The 17,361-nt window shown below is 40.4% G+C and overlaps 1 protein-coding gene across 2 annotated transcripts in view; it reads left to right on the top strand.

Moving 5' to 3' along the window:
• LOC117521852 (ephrin type-B receptor 1-B) overlaps positions 1–17,361 on the top strand; it is a 667,735-nt gene that overhangs the window by 220,164 nt on the left and 430,210 nt on the right. The window lies entirely within an intron of this gene.

Here is a 17,361-nt window from a genome sequence, read left to right as displayed (position 1 = left end):
TTTTTTAATTTTTATTTGAACGTATAGACCCTCGGTCAAGTGATCTCCTGCATACCACAAAACCAAACCAACAACTGATCTGAGAAACGACACGAGACAGTAGATTAACCCCACATACAGCCCTCCATCACAAGCACAAACACAGCGCAATTGGGCATGACAGTCACACAACGGGTCAAAGATAAACCTTTCATGTAGATATACAGTGGTCCCTCGTTTATAGCGGGAGTTACGTTCTAAAAATAGCCCACAATAGGCGAAATCCGTGAAGTAGACAGTGTTATTTTTTACAATCATTATAGACATTTTAAGGCTGTAAAACCCCTCACTACACACTTTATACACTTTTCTCTAACAGGCATTAACATTTTCTCACTTTTCTCTCCTGTGTAAACACTCTCAAAGTTCAAACTTTAGTAGAAAAATAAGACCAACTTGTTTTCAGGCCTAAACATTTGTTTGAGAAATAAAAATAGAATGTTTTCCTATAAATAATTATGATGGCTTTTAGAACTAACAAATTTGATGGAGGTTGGACACATAAGAAATTATTAATAGTGACTGACCAGTATTTCAGTTCCTCTGATTGTGCCTCTTTGTCCTGGCGCCGTGCCACTGTCGCACCTTTTTCCACTCACACCTCGCTGCAGGTGTCTTTTTCCGAGTGAAGAACACAGTTATGGGTAGTTGTTGGCGCTCTTTTCTCTTCTGGGCGAGAAGATTCTTATAAACAGACACGCAGAACACAATGCGCGTACTCTCCCTTCGTGGTGCCGCAACAAGTATCCCGTCATCTCGACAGAACACCGGCCTTCTTGATGAGGACGCAGAGCACAATGCACTGTAAAAAAAAAAAAAAAAAAAAAAAAGCATGCAAAATTGGACTAAAAAAATCTGCGAAACGTTCTCCCATACACACAAGACTCAGACATGGACCAGAGGCGCATGCATGCACACACACATTTCAGACACTGAAGAATCCATACACATACACAAGACCCACTCGAATGACACACACACACACACGCACACACACACACATACGGGACCTGATATGACATAGACACACAAGGGACTCAGACTCGAACCAGGAAAACAGACACCTGCTCTCACATACACCATACAGACATGGCCCAGGGGCCGTGTCTCACACACACACACACACACACACACACACACACACACACACACACACACACACACACACACACACACACACACACACACACACACACACACACACACAGAAAACCAAAAGGGGGCCATGGGCAACAGACCAAACATATGCAGACAAGGACTGGACATAATTCCAAAAACAAAAGACACAGACAGGGCCAGAGGTATGCACACACAACAAATATCTCCTTTTTTAATGAGTTACTTAAATGCCCACCTTAAATTACATTAATTTCATGACTCCAATGCATTGTAAAAAACAAATAGTTGTCACAAAGATTTTCTTATGCATTTTACTATTTTACACATGCACGCAAGGTTTCTGTCGGCATGTGAAGGGGTGTGGATGGCAATGTGTCCATATCTCCTCCCTCAATTTTGCACCCACAATCACAATTTTTTCCTTGTAGATAGACCTGTTGGTCTTGGTGCTTGGGACATGTTGGTGGGACTGGGGTGTGTATTAAGGGGACTATATTCTGCATGTAAGGGCTGTACTCTCTCTTCTGTGTTGTGTTCTTGTGTTAACTCCTCCCACTCGCTCTCCTTGGGTTGCAAATTCGATCACCAGCATGGGAGGCGGATCTGCTAACCAGATATCTAAAACCTGGGCTAGAGAGTCCTTTTAACTGTTAGGGAGTGAGGTTTGCTGTTGCACAGCAACTCCTGCTGGCCTATGTCACATACATACTAGGCTTGTGAATCTCATCACTGTCAACGATTCCATATGCATCACGATACACTACCAGCAATGCGATACATATAGCGATACATGATGATACAACAAGATACGATTCATCCCTGTTCCTGATTTGATGCGATTTGATATGTATTTGATGCCGATTCAATTCCTCACAATGTGATATGATGCGATTCAACATGATGCAAAGAAATTATACCAAAAATTTAAATAGAAAACAAGAAGCTGCAATTCGACTTTGCCTCATTGAATGGTACATTCCATCTTTCACCTCATGAAATATTCGTACCATTGAACTCATAAACATTCATTATTTGTATACTATTTGTTTCATCCGTCACCACTGTACAAAATGAGGAGAAAAATCTGCAGATTATACACTGAAGTGATCTTAGTGAATAGAGTGGATATGGAATCTTCTCACTCTCTGAGCACAAACTATGTTGAAATTCTATTGACAAACAGACAATTAATACATTAAATATGCAGGGCGAAAATCACAATTGCATGCGTGTGAGTGGAAGGGGCTGGGGAACGTAGGCGTTTATTCAAATTAGTGTCAGCCAGTCACCTCCCTTTCACTCACTCTTTACTGTATACTCTCTTGTTTCATTGTATCATTGCATGTAGCAGTGGAGCAGCAAATGGAGCAGTAAAAACTCTCTTTTGCTTGGGTAAATCAAAATGGACCACCCTCCTTTCTGGAGGAGTCCATAATGCCTTGCCGATGAGCGCTGTCAAACAAACCCTTTTATGTTGGCACAGAGAAGCTACCAGCTGGAATCAATCACAGTCACTAAGTGGGAGTTGGTGGTAAGTCAAAAGGCATTTTAGGAACTTACAGCACTACTTAAATGATAAGGTAAATGGCTGCATATATCAGGATATATGCATAATTTTGACGATGAGTAGATTTCAAAAAATTGTAAATAAATACTAACTTGGACACCACATTCTTGGGGATTGTTTCTCTTAAAAAAGGTTACTGTTCAATTAGGGAATAACCCTGTTGTGTCTGATGATTTGCGTACGTTCTTGCTCGATTTTACGGTCGCAAATTCAGTTTTACAGCTGAGTAAAACGGCTACTTGCGACTGTAATCCAGCATGAACTTCCAGAAATCATTGGCCAGAACAGGGTTATTCCCATTCTAATCTAATTCTATCTTTGCACGGTCTATTTTTCTGTAAGTAATTCGGTTGAAGAATCGTTATGAAAGGGTGCGGTCGGCTCTTCAAAGTTTACCGTAGCAACAGCGTGTTCATGCCAAACTGGAATTTGTGTGAGCATGCCCACAGATTTCTCCGTGTTGCCAGCTGCATTGAGTTAAATCCATCAATCAATCCAGTTAAATTCATTAAATCCATGCATTTAGGCATCGTAGTCCCTGCACCAGTTTCTGTCACTCTCAGCTGACAGCGCCATTAGTGACACGTGTGCAGCAACACGATCGGGGGCGGAGTACCACATCAAATGTGAAATGGTTTTAATATTTTGCCACAATCCACGTGATATTTTATGGTCTGAAATCTCATACGTTTAACCAGTCAGATTTGCAGAAAAAATGTAATTGGATTAAAATCAGTCTTACCCTGAAAAAAAAGAATGGTTCAAAGATGTCACAACCTTGCCACAGATGTTTATGCCCACAAATTACGTATGTAAACCTCTGACCAAAACTACACAGCATGTTCCAAATGTAGTTGAGTGATGATACGTTCTCTGCTGTCACTATTGATGTTGTCTCAGTTGGGTTTGTCCACACTTGTGAAGACAATCAGCTTAAAGCCTCATGAGGAAAAATGTGTGTTTTAAACAAGGTTATCTTATAGCCAACAAACTGTCCTCATTGAACACCACTTGAATGAATAAATTGCGCATCCAATCAACAAAATCAACAAGGTTGGTCCTTCATTAGTTGATGGCACTCATGACAATCGATAAGGTCATGTTTTCAAAAAAATAAATAAATACATTAAAAAATACCATCAATCATTTTCATGAAAAAGCGTAACCTCTTTCACATTTTTTATGCACTTTCTGTTTAGTATTTCTTGCATTTTTTTCACTTTGTCCTACTTTTTCTGTTTTTTCCTCTGTAATAAAATAACATGTGGCTGTCTCAATTATTGATTTGCTTCCTGTGGATTTCCCATCTGGATTTCTCACGCAGGATTATCTTGGATGCAAGAGGAATACGGACACGTTTTTGTCAGAGAATGAATAAAAGAACAAAGTTGTGAAAACGGGGGGGCAGCGGCAAATCTATTCTTAATTTGGTGCGGATTTGGAGGCTCTAGATTCGGAACTGTTGTGTATGTGGGGGAGTGATATTGTGTCTACCACATCAACCTGCAGTGCTTGCTATTTCAGCAGTCCTACGGAGCTGGCAGAGAAAGCTGTAAATCCTCCCATTCTTCACTTCAGTTTTTTTTTTTTTTACCCACACTGGCTGTTTTCTTTCAGTTTCCTTTCAAACTCAGACTCTGTTTTGTCTTTTTCTTCCCCAAACCAACACATGTCAGCCTCCCCTTCTGGAGCTTTGTGTGCTGTCAAGTGTCACAATTTGCTGGGTTTTTACATGCACATGTACATGTAGACAGCCATGAGCTGTTTGCACCCAAATGCCTTGATAAATGTTAAATAAACTGCTTTCCCAGTGGGTGGTGGGCTTTAGACTCCACTCCACCCCTTGTCATGTTCGTGTTCCTGATTTTTATGGACAGGATTTCAAGGCACAGTCAGGGATTGGAGGGTGTCCAGTTTGTTGACCTGAGAATTGTATGTCCAGTTGTTGTAGATGATGTGGTTCTATTGGCTTCATCAGACTTTGACCTCTGATGTGCACTGGGCAGGCTTGAGGTCAAGTGAGATGTGATTGGGATGAGGATCAGCACCTCCATATCTGAGACCAAGGTGCAACTCTTAAGATGCCAGATGATTTATGTTCCTATCCTCAACTATGGTCATGAGCTTCGGGTAATGACCAATAGAACAAGGAAGCAGTTACAAATGGCAAAAGTGAAATTCCTCCAAAGAACATTTGGACTAACACTCAGAAAGTCAAGTAGGCAGGGGTGGGGGGGGGACTCAGAGTGGAGCTGCTGCTTCGTCACATCACAAGGATCTGGTGAGGATCACCCCTGTGTCATCCTCCTAGGGAGGTCTTCTAGGTACATCCAACTGGGAGAAGGCCCCGGGGAAGACTCAGGACATGCTACTACATTGTTAAATTGATCAATTATTTTTTTGCATTATTAGGGGTTTATCTACAAACCAACAAGTGAGCTCTAGTCACATTGCTGTTTTCTACTCATGTCATTTATATGTGAAAGAAGTCCTATCTAGGCTCTAGTCTTTGACTCCTCCTGGACTGGACACCAGGTTATTTTCTTTGCCAAGTTCGGCACCAATTTTCAGTTGGGTGGACTGAGACACTGCAGATTGTCGTGTCCAAGGACAAAAGCAGGTTGCATGAGTAGGCATCAACCACAGGTCTACGTAGTGGTTACCCAGCTCCTTAACAACAGAGCTCCCTGCCCGGTAATGGAGAGTACTTTAAGCATGGAAGGAAATTGATACAGCTTTCCAAAACCCTTGAGTCCCAGGTTCATTAGTTTCTCATTAGTTATGGTGCATTTGGTGTGAAAGTGGCAACACAGGCCCAAAGAAAACCTTAGCAAAAAAAAAAAAAAAAAGCTGTGAATTGTGTTTACATTTCCTTCTTAATTCATTATGCAAACTCTGATGCTCTCTGAATACTTCAGCTTGACTGACATATGGATTAGGACTTGCATGGGCGTGGCCGGACAGCAGATCTTTAATTACTCTTACTTTGACACAGACAGACCGATGGGCAGAATTCTATTTCAGCTCAGCAAAAGTGTGGGACTGTAATTATAGAGTGGCTGGGATCTGGTGGGACGGGGAATGTTTCAGACATCGCCATTTCCTCCCCATCCATCACATTCAGTCAGGCAGAACGAGGTCTCAGATGTCCCACAAAATAATCACTCCCATGCAACTGGCCTGACATTCAATAACACAGCTGATCAGAAATGATAATAGCAATCATGTTGCTGCATATTTTAGGGGCAGTGTGTGTATGTGCATGCGTGGGTGGGTGTGTGTGCCAGGTGGAACACCAAGTTTAGCTTATGGAATATGAGAATGTATAAATTTCTAAGACTATGATTGAAACGCAGGGGTGCAACTCAGGCTTAAGTTCAAATCATATACCTGAGCGTTTTACAAATGAGCCTCAAAGACAAATGTAACTGCTTTCCTTAAAAAAAAGACCTTCTAGACTAATGACAACAAGAAACTTTTGCTCTTGGTACTCAATGAAAACAAGGTGTTGGATATTCAAATGTTTGAAACTACAGTACTTAATCATTTTATTAAATTGATGAACAATACTCATCAATAAAAAAATAGCCTTTGTCAACATCATAGATATTATGAACAGAAGAAGGGAAGAAAACAAAGGGCGCCTGCATTTAGAATTATTTAACAAAAGATGATGTTGACATTGTCTGTTGAGAATGATAACTTTATTTATATTATATTTTCTGGATGAATACTAAAAAGTTGAGTATCCCAGTGGACTGGAAAACAGTCAAAGTGTCTGGGCTCGCAATTGTCCTAACTGAAGACTACGATCCAGGCTTTCAATGATTCACTGGACTCAGCCTTTAGAACTGTATATCTATGAGGTGAAATTGTTTAACTTGGTGAGACGTTCACTTATCTTGGTAGTGACATTCATGTCTCTTGAGTCCTCAGCCTCTAAGATCAAGAGATGCCTAGCAGAGGAATGAAGATCCAAGTCTTTCACATCCTGCTGCTTGTTGTCTTACGATTTCATTGTGGGAGTTAGACACTAATCATTGGCCTATGGTGACAAATGGATGCCTTTCACCCCAAGTGTCTTCAAAGGATCCTTGGGTACCACTGGAATGACTGTGTCAAATGAGCTGATGAGGAGTATCACTTACATTTTGAAAGAACATCAGATATTTTGGCAGTATGGTTTGTTTCACTGTGCATGATCCAGCAAACTGTTGTTTCAGTGTTGAGGAACCCAGCGACTGGAGGGATCCCCACACTTCACCTGGCTGCAGCAAATAGATAGGAATATTCAAGGGATGGATCAGTTGTCTGACTGGGTTGTTATGCATGACCCAGGTGGTATGGTGATGTGGTGCATGCATCAATGCATAACACCAGTGCACACTCTCACACTCGACTTGGCACACACTCACTGATCTGAATCATCTCAGTGAGATCAGTGCGCACTTCCATCTTCAACTCCTGATATTTCAGAGAATTATTTCTGTGCTTAGACACCAAGGTGTGTTGATCCTGTACCAGGTTGTCTCAAGGGCAGTGCAAGGCAGCAATATATACAGTCTGTGAGCGACAGAGGCTGTTTACTTTCAACAAGTTCCATTCACTTAAATGTGCAACTGCCTTTTCCCTGCCCACACTTAGCTTTCACTGCAACTCTGCATCGAGAGTCATTCATTCATTATCTGCCATTTATCTGGCTCTGGGTGATCCCAAGGCATTTCCAAGCCATCTGGGAAATATCATCTCTGCAGTGTGTCCTGGGTCCTTCCTAGTTTGAAATGTCCGGAGGGGGCATCAGGGAGCATCCTCACTGGTGCCCAAGCCACCTCAGCAGGTTTCTTTTGATGTGAAGGAGCAGCGGCGCTACTCTGAGTCCTTCCAGGACTTTCAAGCTGCTCACGCTGTCCCAGAGTGTAAGCCCAGATACCCTATAGCAGCACCCCCCACCCCCACCAACATATATACATACACACACACACACACACACACACACACACACAAATTTTCAACATCTTCGTGTGTTTCTTTTTATTCTTTTACACGTTAAACACATTTAAATATATTTGTGTGTTTTTCAGGAACTGTCTATGCATTTCCACATTTTATAGCCTTTGTAAGCATTTAAAACATGTTTCTTAAAGAACTTTCTATTCTTTCACACATTTTACACCCTTTTGAAACATTTTAAACATGTTTTTAAAAAAACTCTATTCTTCGATTTTTAACTTTTGTCATATTTTAAACATTGCTTTTTTCAATGTTTAAACATCTCTGTGTTTTTAAACATCTTTGACATAACTAGCACATTTTAACATAAATAATAGTTAAACGTTTATACATATTTAGCAATGACTCTGGGGGGTCTTCTTCTTTTCTTCTTTTTTTTGGTTGCCCTAAACTCTGTCTTCTCACTGGTACATTTACGCACTAAAAATTTATCGATTTTGCTCCTGGCATGTTAGCTAACAGTATTTACTCTTTTTTTTTTTTCCTTTTTTGCCCTTCTTCTTTTGTTGGTAGTTTGAAAACCACTGCTATAGACAAATATCATTTTCAACTTGTGTGCACAAAAATTTTTTTGTAGTATTTAGTTGAAAAAACCTAGGAAAAGTTTTTTTTTTTTTTTTCCACTTACAAATTCCAAGTAAATTTTACAAGGGGAATTCTTAAGTAAATTTTACTTGCATATATCAGTTTTTCTAAAAGGATAACTCAAGTAACATTTACTAGCAATTATCAAGTGAATATTTTCATTGACATTTACTCTGTCTTTATTCATAAAAAGTAAAACTTTTCAGCTGTTTCTTCACAGTAAAATCACCAGTGTGAAACTAACACTGACAGTGTTAAATTAACACTACCGGTGTACATATGGTTCTACTCTGGTCAGAGTGGGACCATATGTTCACTGTCAGTATTAATTTAACACTGATGATTTTACTGTGTGCCAGGGCAAAAAGGTTCCTGGTTCAAACCCCACCCCTGCTGCATTTCTCCATGTAATGTGGAGGTCCATCAGGAAGGACATTCAGTGTAGAATTTGTGCCAAATCAACATGCAGATCCAATTTGGATCTGCTGTGGCAGCCTTGAGTGAAAACAAGGGAACAGCTGAACAGTTTTACTTTTTGTGACTAAAGACAGAGTAAAATTCTATGAAAATATTCAGTTGATGATTGCAAATAAATGTTATTGGAGTTGTTCTTTTAGAAAAAATAATATATGCAAGTAAAATTTACTTAAGAATTATCCTTGTAAAATTTACTTTGAATTTCTGAGTGGAAAAAAAAAAAAAAAAAAAAACTTTCCCAGGTTTTTTCAAGCAAATATCACTTCAATTTTTTTTTCAGTGTATCCCCAACCTTGTTCTTTCTGTCATTCCCCACTGCTTTAAAATATGTGCAGCTATTTGTTTAAAAACAAGCCACTGTAACAACAAATCTGTAATTCACATTATTATTGTGAACTTTGAAATGAATCCGTGGTCCATACGCATGAGAACCTATGGTGGATTTTCTGTTTGGATCAGGGATCAACTTTCATCCATTGCTACTAGCAGAAACTAAGAATCATCATTACAGATGAAACCCAGCCCTTGCTGTGTATGAAATGTCCATTCTATTGACTTGAAGTAACAGAACCAAAGGCTGAAATGCAAATGTCCTCATTAAGTCAGTGGTTTTCAAATCTACCTTTGGACAGGGGGAAAATAAATAAATAAATAAATAAATAAATAAATAAATAAATAAATAAACTATCTGGCTGTCTGGCTCATGATTACCTTGGGCAGTGGGCTTTGCGAAATGGGAACAGTGTCTTTCAAAAGGGCGTAAAGAGTTCAATCCCTATCTCAGCTTTTCATGTCCTGCAATAATATACTGTCCTTCAGAGACCTTGGCCTTTACAAATCTGTCAATACGCATTTCACCATCACTCCCATGCCACTCCTTTTTCTTTTTTCTCTCTCTTTTTTAATCAAAGTAAGCTTTTTAAATGCAGATTTATTCATGCTTGCTTATTAAAAATGAGTCTATAAAGGTGTGCTTCCCCTACCCTAGTGGAGTGTTGTGTTGTCATGAATAATAAATACGCTCATTATTGAAATGTCCATCCTAATCCTGTTGTATGAAAAATCTCCTGTTTGCTTCTGCCCACGTGTTTTTGCCCTGCAGTGATGGATAAACAGATGCAGGTGCTCAGAATTGTGACTCTTGCCGTTACAAGTATAAACACTCTAGCCACACCGTTTGGTTAATCACTGCACAGTTTTGTCCTAGAATCCACTTAAAAAAATGTATAATTTCCTACCTTCTGTATCACATTTGATAGAAAGGTCAAAATGATAGTACTTTAATTTTGAGACCTTTTGAGACCTAACTTGAGACCTCTTTTGTTTTACTTGTTGCTTAAAGCTGACAAATTAAAACTTATTTGTTGTCTTCTGCCACCTCATTGTTTTTGTTTTTTTTCTTCTCTGTTTGAGGTGTGGCTCCATCTAGAAGAGGGAGTGAGCGTCTTCTTCTGCAAACCTCCCTTCCTGTACACCAGCATGGACTCCCAAAAATGTCCTTTATATTTGTACTGTCAACTATGTAGGTAGCATGGCCCAAGCAGAGAGTCACCCCTTCGAGTCTGGTCTGCTTGAGGTTTCTTCCTCGCAGTGGTGGGCACAGCTAACCAAAAAGTTAGCTTCGATAGCCATTAATCCGATAACTGAAAAGTTATCTTTTATGACACTAAACCGATAAACTGCTAAAAAAAAAAAAAAAAATATTACAGATAACCAATAACTTGTATTCGGACACGGCAACATCAGATTACACTGATAAACCAGTTTCACTTTAGGCTTCTGGGTAAATTCAAGGATCACAAACACAAAAATAATGCATGAAAAAATGAATTAATAAAAAAATAAAAACCCAAACACTGTCATCATCTTTCAAAAGCAGTAAAGCACAGTATTAGAAGTCACAGTTTACAATTTACGAACTAAAAGCTGCTGCTTTTTCACACGCTTTGAACCCTGCGGCTTAAACAACCGAAATACATCCATTAATGCATTGATTGGCAGAGTAAAATACACGTAGTAAATATAAATTCTTAGCTGTTAGTTTCAGTGGGATACATTAAATTCTGCAGAAAATATTCCACATAACGCGTCCTTATTATCTAAAACGTTATCTAAACGGTGAAGAAAAGTCCTTGTAGCTGCGCCATGAGATCTCCTCTCTCCCACCGAGTCTTGGCGATTAAATTATCCCAGCCACAAAGAAATAAAATAAAATGCATGTAATGTTAAAATTAGTCCATTTTGTTTGTGTTGAGCAGACGGTAACAGTAACGTCCAAAGTGAACCTGAACTACACTACCCACAATGCTCGCTGCATCGACCGGCAAATCATGTCTTGATGATGTCATCAACAAGCGACAGCCAGTCTGCCATGAACCACTGATCTTACACACGACAGGGATTAAAATGTTTGATTTTAGGGTTTACAAACGTTTTTGACTATTAAATTTTGCGGACTGAAAGCTATTGGAACTAAATTTATGGGAAGATAATTGAACCGATTATGGTTTTAAAACTTCTGAAAAAAAAAAAAATAAATCTGAAAAGCAAATCCGCTAGCAAAAACATTAGCTTCGATAATTATCGGTTATCAGATTAGATGAACAGTGCCTGAACACTGCTTCCTCAAATCATCAGAGGGAGTTTTTTCCTTACCTCTGTTGCCTGTGTGCTTGCTCAAGGGGTCGGTAATGTTAGACTTTACTTGTGTGAAGCGCCTAGAGACAGCTTTCTTGTGATTTGGCACTATACGCATTAAATAAATTGAATTGAGAGCTGGACACGCAAACTCCACACAGAAAGGCCACAGGTGGGAATCAAACCCATGGCCTTCTCACTGTGAGGCAACAGTGCTAACCACTAAGCCACCATGCTGCCTATCTACTTGAACTGAAAAGGGCACAACAAATTTAGTCAACATATTCAGCAGTACATGTTGGAGGACAAAGTTGTCAGAGAAATGGTAAATCGGTTTCCTTTGGCCGTTGTTGTGTAGTATCTAATACTTCTCTTGTCTTGGATCCTCCCAGAAAAGCTTGTCATCAGACTGAGTAATGGCAGGTTTGATGGGTGTTAAAGAATCAGTTGCCAGACTCTCATCGCCTATTTGCTGTGGCACTTTGTAGACCTTTCTGGCTGAGGGAGCTTTAAATGTGGAAATGCTCAGAGCTGTTCATCATCCGTCTGTGTGTAGCATGTCTGCAAATTTAGCTTTATTAACTGGTGCTGACGGATTTAAAAGCACCTCTGAGTGTGACTCCGCTGAGGATCACACAGCAGACTCAAGGCTAAAGATCAGCCCAATAGATGTCTTTCTGTTCATATTTTCTTCAGTGTGTGTGAGTGACTCATTAAACGTTGGTGAGTGATAGGCTAAAAGTTTTCATGACCCCTTTTTGCTTAACCAGACCTATTGATTCCTATTGTTTGTGGTTTGTGGCTTGAACTTCAACTCACAGGGACATTAATCAATCTTGCTTACCGTTTATCTTGAAATTTTAATTTTCTTACGCCATTTTTGTGGCAAGACAAATGCTCCATAGATTTTTTTTCTTCTTTTCCCATAGCACAGTCAGTGGTCTAACCTTCATGATGTGCACAGAGCTGGAAAATACATATTAATTTTGTTAAATGTAAAATGTCAAAAGCCATTGTACAGTAAGTCTCCATAAAGTACAAGACTTCCTCTCCCAGCATTCATGAACTATTTTATATAATTCATTACTTGTTCCATATATAACTTATTGTATTGAGGTTTTGGGAAACACATATAAAACCAATACTAATTCAATATTTTTTTTGCAAAGGAAAGCTATAACAAACCATATCATGAGCCAACAAATCCATTATTTGCCTGTTTGGTTGATGACATTACAATACAAATTATGATAAAAATAAATACAAAAACTTTTGCCTCAACATGTCCAGGACCTGTTTGAAATGATGGACTCCAGTTATAATTTGACAGGAATATAATTTTTTGAGAAATTAATTCTGTTAAAGGTGTTAACATTTGGAATAATTTGGAATAAAACATTAAATTGCTTGGTACCTTAATTGGCTTTAAAAAGCCTTAACTAAAATAATGAAATCAATTATAGTTTGAATAAATAACAATTTTGTTATTGTTTTGGGGTTTGTGCATTGTGCACTACTGTTTGTCTGGTTGTTTTGAAATTTTAGTTCATTGCTTAATTTATATTGTTTATGCATGCTTCTTTGGTATTTGTTGTTTTCTCTCTCTCTCTCTCTCTCTCTCTCTCTCTCTCTCTCTCTCTCTCTCTCTCTCTCTCTCTCTCTCTCTCTCTCTATATATATATATATGTATATATATATATTTTTTTTTTTCATAGTATAAGGGGTGGATATATATAAGCTTTGCTTCTGCCTGTACCCTTTCGGCCACACGTGTACGCTGTGAAGTTTTTCTTTCTATAAGGATTTGTTAGTATTGTTGATCTGTGTGTCAAATAAATAAATTCATTCATTCATTCAGTAACTCAGTCAGTCATTCTTTAGTTGTACTGGCCCAGTTGTCACCAACCTTGGTATGTGCATTACACACAGCAGGAACCCCACTTCTCAATGGTAACCTTTATCAGTTTTGCCATAGCATCGTAGCATAGTGCAAACTATACCCTTTTTTCTATCAGGTGTGACAACAGACATCTTACTACAGGAGGACTGGGATGTTCCAGTATTATAGCGTCTTGAAGTGGTACAAGACAGAATGACATGCTCACACTTAATTTTTACCATTTTTCCAAAGTTTTTACCTTTGAAGATCAAAAATATGAAGGCTTATTTCAGGTCAGGTTATGAAGGATTGATTAGTGATGGACTTCACCACATCTATCAAACTATGAAACCACCCTGGTTCATGTATGTACCACCCAGGCTGACAACCAGTCTATCCTCACCTCCCAAAAGTAGCCGTCTGATGACTCATCTGCATGTTGTATCATGACACAATGACATTCCAAAGGTTCTCAAGGATTTTACAGAGTCAAATCAAATCAAATCAATTTTATTTATATAGCGCCAAATCACAACAAACAGTTGCCCCAAGGTGCTTTATATTGTAAGGCAAGGCCATACAATAATTAAGGAAAAACCCCAACGGTCAAAACGACCCCCTGTGAGCAAGCACTTGGCGACAGTGGGAAGGAAAAACTCCCTTTTAACAGGAAGAAACCTCCAGCAGAACCAGGCTCAGGGAGGGGCAGTCCTCTGCTGGGTCTGGTTAGGGCTGAGGGAGAGAACCAGAAAAAAGACATGCTGTGGAGGGGAGCAGAGATCAATCACTAATGATTAAATGCAGAGTGGTGCATACAGAGCAAAAAGAGAAAGAAACACTCAATGCATCATGGGAACCCCCCAGCAGTCTACGTCTATAGCAGCATAAATAAGGGATGGTTCAGGGTCACCTGATCCAGCCCTAACTATAAGCTTTAGCAAAAAGGAAAGTTTTAAGCCTAATCTTAAAAGTAGAGAGGGTGTCTGTCTCCCTGATCTGAATTGGGAGCTGGTTCCAGAGGAGAGGAGCCTGAAAGCTGAAGTCTCTGCCTCCCATTCTACTCTTACAAACCCTAGGAACTACAAGTAAGCCTGCAGTCTGAGAGCGAAGCGCTCTATTGGGGTGATATGGTACTATGAGGTACTATGGGAGGGGGGCACAAAGTAGCCCTGTGATGCAGGACACTAACCTGGCCCCAATGTAAGACAGGACCCAAGAACCCACAAGAACAGTAGGCCCGGTGATGCACACTGGTGTCACCCCCAAGAATCACTGCATCCCCAAGGGCCAAGGTCACAACATCAGAGCCAATGGGGGCACCCCCAGCTGCCAGTGCTGGGCACGCACTGACTTCAGCCACATGTGACGTGAACCATACTGCCCAGATAGGGTCACAGACAGCCTCCCAGTACACCACCACCAGAAACACCCTCCAACCAATCTCAGGCAAACCATCCACCCCACCCCCTGCACTCTACACTAGGAAGAAGGGCAAAAGCAGATCCACGAAAGCAACCATGACCACACTGATAATCACTACCCAGGGAGTTGGACTAAAGCCAAGTGCCAATTGGAGATTTCAGTACCTGCACCCAAGCAACATTTATGAAAACCACCACTCTTGCAAAAAATATGCTTTAATCAAACACCCACCCCTCTTTAATCAAACATCTTAGATAGCATGTTAGCCTTAACTGGCTTGGAAACTACAAGGATATACAGTAGTGTTCAGAATAATAGTAGTGCTATGTGACTAAAAAGATTAATCCAGGTTTTGAGTATACGAGGTCTGTTAGAAAAGTAATGGACCTTTTTATTTTTTGCAAAAACTATATGGATTTAAATCATGTGTGATTGCATCAGCCAAGCTTGAACCTTCATGCGCATGCGTGAGTTTTTTCACGCCTGTCGGTTGCGTCATTCGCCTGTGAGCACGCCTTGTGGGAGGAGTGGTCCAGCCCCCTCGGCGGATTTTCATTGTCAGGAAATTGGCTGATCGACTGCCGCTTTGCTTCATCAAATTTTTTTCAGAAAGTGTGAGAGACAGCCAAGTGGAAACCATTTGGAAAATTCAGATGGCTTTCGGTGAAGATCTAATGGGGATCACACAGATTAAGGACAATTACAACTGGATTAAAGACGGCACACAGCGGCTGAGGGTGCACTGCGCACCGAGCGGCAATCGACAGGCTCAAACGACCAGATCATTTCCAAAGTGAACGCTTTGTTGATCTGGGACATCGTCTGACTACCAGAGAAATGGCAAGACAGCTGGACATAGCACTTTTTCGGCACATTCCACTGTTACAGGAGTTTTTTGTCATGAAAAGACGTGCGTAGGAATTCGCGCATCAGGACAGAGTCGCAGGGCACAGAACAAAAAGCAACACCGTGATGAAGCCTCACAGAACATGTTGTGGCATGTCCAGCTCGTCCACAATTTCTTGGATAGTCACACGACTGAAAAGCCACCGAAAGCCGTCTGAATCTTCCGAATGGTGCAAGAGCTGGGCATGTTAGGGCTTGTCCTGGGAGACCAACACGGAGGTGCTTTCGACCCGCGCCATGAGCGGCTCCGTGGTGAATTTCTCCGCTCCTCTTTCCATTACAGAAACTCCTGCAACAGTGGAATGTGCCGAAAAAGTGCTATGTCCAGCTGTCTTGCCATTTCTCTGGTAGTCAGACAACGTCCCGGATCAACAAAGCGTTCACTTTGGAAATGATCTGGTCGTTTGAGCCTGTCGATCGCCGCTCGGTGCGCAGCGCGCCCTCAGCCACTGTGGGCCATCTTTAATACAGTTGTATTTGTCCTTAATCTGTGTGATCCCCATAAGATCTTCACCGAAAGCCATCTGAATTTTCAAAATGGTTTCCACCTGGCTGTCTCTCACACTTTTTGAAAAAATTTTGATGAAGCAAATCGGCAGTCGATCAGTCAATTTCCTGACAATGAAAATCCACCGAGGGGGCTGGACCAATACTCCCACAAGGTGTGCTCACAGGCGAATGACGCAACCGACAGGCGTGAAAAAACTCACGCATGCGCACGAAGGTTCAAGCTTGGCTGATGCAATCACACATGATTCAAATCCATATAGTTTTTGCAAAAAATAAAAAGGTCCGTTACTTTTCTAACAGATCTCGTATTTCTTATTGTCACATGGGAAACAAGGTACCAGTAGATTCAGTAGAATCTCATAAATCCAACAAGACCAAGCATTCATGGTATGCACACTCTTAAGGCTATGAAATTGGGCTATTAGTAAAAAAAAAAAGTAGAAAAGGTGGTGTTCACAATAATAATAGCATCTGCTGTTGACACTATAAACTCAAAACTATTATGTTCAAACTGCTTTTTTAGCAATCCTGTGAATCACTAAACTAGTATTTAGTTGTATAACCACAGTTTTTCATGATTTCTTCACATCTGCGAGGCATTAATTTTGTTGGTTTGGAACCAAGATTTTGCTTGTTTACTAGTGTGCCTGGGGTCACTGTCTTGTTGAAACACCCATTTCAAGGGCATGTCCTCTTCAGCATAAGGCAACATGACCTCTTCAAGTATTTTGACATATCCATGTATCCATGATACCTGGTATGCCATATGTAGGCCCAACACCATGGGCCATATCATGATGCTTGCACCACCATGCTTCACTGTCTTCACTGTGAACTGTGGCTTGAACTCAGAGTTTGGGGGTCGTCTCACAAACTGTCTGCGGCCCTTGGACCCAAAAAGAACAATTTTACTCTCATCAGTCCACAAGATATTCCTCTATTTCTCTTTAGGCCAGTTGATGTGTTCTTTGGCAAATTGTAACCTCTTCTGCACATGTCTTTTATTTAACAGAGGGACTTTGCGGGGGGATTCTTGCAAATAAATTAGTTTCACACAGGCATCTTCTAACTGTCACAGCACTTACAGGTAACTCCGGACTGTCTTTGATCATCCTGGAGCTGCTCAGGGGGTGAGCCTTTGCCATTCTGGTTATTCTTCTATCCATTTTGATGGTTGTTTTCCATTTTCTTCCATACGTCTCTGTTTTGT

Source organism: Thalassophryne amazonica, chromosome 12, assembly GCF_902500255.1.
Source record: "Thalassophryne amazonica chromosome 12, fThaAma1.1, whole genome shotgun sequence".
Taxonomy (NCBI): domain Eukaryota; kingdom Metazoa; phylum Chordata; class Actinopteri; order Batrachoidiformes; family Batrachoididae; genus Thalassophryne; species Thalassophryne amazonica.
Note: the sequence above shows the minus strand (reverse complement) of the source record. Positions and strands in the feature narration are given on the sequence as shown.